Source organism: Podarcis bocagei (assembly GCF_964188305.1).
Source record: "Podarcis bocagei genome assembly, chromosome: 1".
Lineage (NCBI taxonomy): Eukaryota > Metazoa > Chordata > Lepidosauria > Squamata > Lacertidae > Podarcis > Podarcis bocagei.
In genome coordinates this window covers 38,151,117-38,154,620 of record NC_138125.1, presented here as the reverse complement: position 1 = coordinate 38,154,620, position 3,504 = coordinate 38,151,117, and the positions used below count along the sequence as shown (strand labels likewise).

The following is a 3,504-nucleotide window of genomic DNA, read 5'->3' as shown; positions in this document are numbered from 1 at the left end:
GCAAGATTTGTTACCAAAATTGAAGCCTCCGATAAAGTTGTATTTTTGCGCAGTTTTTACTTTTTGTTCAAAAAAGCCCAAACAAACAAAAATAATCCCAAGAAACAGGTGGCGAGAGAAGAAGGGATAGGACACCCCCCACAGTTGGAATGTTCTCAGTCACTCGGATGGAAAGATTCCCTTCAGAAATTCTCACACTTCATGGGCCCTTCAAAGATGTTCAGTAACTCAAGCACCAAATGTTTGCTTTGCGTGAGAAACAGAGAGAGAGAGAGAGAGAGAGAGAGAGAGAGAGAGAGAGAGAGAGGAGAAAAGGAAAGAAAAAGCAGGGGACTTCTTCAGCTGCAATTATGATCGTTCTGGATTTCTCCAGATACTTCTCATCATTTGTTTCAGGGCCTATGTCGTTATTACTTTCCCCCCACGTACATGAAGAACCCCCCTGACTTCCTTTGCAGTCTGAATCACTGTGGTATGCAGTTTGGGAAAAGGTGGCAGGACGTGTCAAGGGATAAGACAAGAAGGAGCGTGGCACTTTGTGACAGAATTCCATGGGTAAGTACTGCATACTGACTCCATAGTCCCTAGGGGGTAGTGACTTTCCAGCTAGGCTCCCTTTGTTAACAGCTATTGCAGGAGGGATGATCTTTAATGCTATTTTTGCACATTTAAAATAATCAAGCAGTAATTGGAGCCATGTGGCAAAGGCAAGGTTTGCTTAAAGTTTTGAGTAGAAGCCACCAGTACTATTTGAGAATAAGTATTTTGAGGGTCATGGTCTTTGTCTGCAATTTTACCACATGGCTAGTTCCAGCTGGTACAACAACTACAGCCATTCGTGGACTTGGAAAGTTTGGCCACAGTATTTCATGCATTGGTTACCTCAAGACTAGATTACTGCAATGTGCTCTATGTGGGGCTTCCCTTCCACGTTAACTGGAAGGAACAGTTAGTGCATAATGCTGAGGCAAGAGTAAAGACCCTATCAGCATAGAACAGCTCTGCTCAGAGATCAGCACTGTTAATAATAATAATAATAATAATAATAATAATAATAATAATAATAATTTATTTATACTCCGCCCATCTGGCTGAGTTTCCCCAGCCACTCTGGGCGGCTCCCAATCAAGTGTTAAAAACAGTACTGCGTTAAATATTAAACTTCCCTGAACAGGGCTGCTTTAAGATGTCTTCTGAATGTCAGGTAGTTTATCTCTTTGACATCTGAAGGGAGGGTGTTCCACAGGGCGGGCGCCACTACCGAGAAGGCCTTCTGTCTGGTTCCCTGTAGCCTCACTTTTCGCAATGAGGGAACCGCCAGAAGGCCCTCAGAGCTGGATCTCAGTGTCCGGGCTGAACAATGGGGGTGGAGACTATATTTGGGGGTGGGTTGTCTATATTTGGTCCTGCACCCAGTTCAAGGTGTTCCTATTAATATATAAAGCTCTCAGCAGCATGGGACCAATTTACCTTACCGCCATATATGCCTACTCAACTGCTTTGATCTGTGGAATTGGTACTGTTACACATGCCACGTAATACTCATTCCACATTGGTAAGAAATTGGTGATGATCCTCTTCCAACTCTACAATTCTATGATCTTTTAGGGTGACAGCACTATGGAACTCCCTGCCTTTTGATGTCGGTAAAGCAGCTTCACTGCGCTCTTTTGGGTGCCTCCTAAAAATGTTTTTGTTTAGGCCACACTTGATAGAGAGGACAGTCCATCGCCTAACTCTCAAACTCTTGGTATAAGAACATTTGTTACTCCCGATTGCATTTTACCACATTGCTGCCATACCATACCAAATTAAGCTGATGGGTCTCACACCCAAATAACTCTAATTCCCAGTAGATGTGGTTAGAATTGTAGTGCCACGGTCCGGCACTCAGAGACCCCCTGACACACAGAACTAAAATTGATTTCTGTCAAAAGTTTATTTATTATTATTTCACAAAACGTACGGAACCACTTGATTGAAAATATAAAACCTCAAAGTAGTTTGCAAAAAAAGGAAAAAGAAAACCTCACCCCATGAAATTACCAGTGACAATTGTTGAAAACAATAATTCCAGAAAATAATTTAAATCATTGATGAGCTAAAAACCAGCTTAAAACGCACATCAATATTAGGCAACTCTGGATAGGTTTGCCCAAACAAAGCATTTTTCAGGAGTTTCTAAAAAGTGTACAGCAAAGGCTTCTTCCTGATGTCATTAGAAAAGGAGTTCAAAGCATAAATTCTGCCACATTAAAATATCAAATTCTTACCAGTCCAGAGCGTGATGTGGTAGCTGTGGCATTGTCCATTGGGAAGTCGTCGCTTTATTTTTTGGTGAGAATTTGGGGTTTGCAGCAGTGATAGGTAAACCGCCTTAGCCTTTAAAGAAAAAAAGGGAAGATAATTTAAAACATGAACAAGAATAAAAGAACAAAAATTCAAAATGATTGAAGGATGATGGCATGCTTTCCCAATTATAAAACTTCTAGAAGTCATAGCTTTTTCATAGATACGTGTCTGATTGTTGTTAATGTCCCTGATGATATTTCCCATCACAGCTGAACGGCAGCCTGATGTACATGCTCAAAACTTTGCTCAACTTGGGCAACGGCAGTTTGCTTCCTAAGCAGATGTTCTCAGAGGCAGGATTGGTGGGGAGCAAGACCTTCTCAGTAGGTGAACTAACTCTTTGGAACTTCCTGCCCAGTCATGCCCACCTTACAAGATCTTGCGCTTCTCTCAATATTTAATGAAAAGTTAGCTGCTTGAAAGAGAGAGCTTTCCTATAGTTGATTACTGGTTTTGCTTTTAACCAGCACATTCTGAAAACCTACCGGTGCATCCAAACCCTTAAGGCCACCAGGGTTGGTTTGTGCATAGTCAATTACTGTGAAGACTGTATTATTGTATTATTGCCAATATTATAATATGGTGATTGTATTACTATGTTATTGTCCATTTTACATCACACATATTTTATAATATGATGAATTGTATATTATTCTTATTGTATGATTCTATGATAGCACCTGAAAAAACTCCTATGATCTATTTATATTATTTTTATTGGTTTAATGTATTTTTTATTCTGTACAACACTCAAATTTTCTAATACATTAATTAATAAAAGTTGCTTCTGAAATGCTTCTTTTGCATTTGGATAATTGGTTATATTTTTCTTCTGCTTTATTTGATTTTATCATGCTTTGTGTGTGGCTTTTGAATAGAAAATATCTTTTATAAATACGTCTCAAAGTTATTTCCTCTCTGGGTTTTTTTTTTGGGGGGGTGGGTTGGTACACTGACACCAGTCCCCCCCCCCCCGCAACTAAGTTTAACATGTATGAAGAAGAAGAGAAATACTTTCAAACTCACAAGAATAGGAAATACACATCAAGCTATGGTTAGTGATAACCAAATAAATACTATTTAAAATGGGATTCAGTCACAAATGCAAATTATTTTGCTTTTTTTAAAAAAAAATGTATGTATCGTTTTTAT

The 3,504-nt window shown here is 39.3% G+C and overlaps 1 long non-coding RNA gene across 1 annotated transcript; it reads left to right on the top strand.

Annotated features, from left to right (window-relative positions):
* The first annotated feature begins 297 nt into the window (after positions 1-297).
* LOC308596434 lies at positions 298-3,145 on the top strand. Its single transcript, XR_014012530.1, has 2 exons — positions 298-555; positions 2,562-3,145. It is a non-coding gene; the product is annotated as an uncharacterized lncRNA (long non-coding RNA).
* Positions 3,146-3,504: the final 359 nt, after the last annotated feature.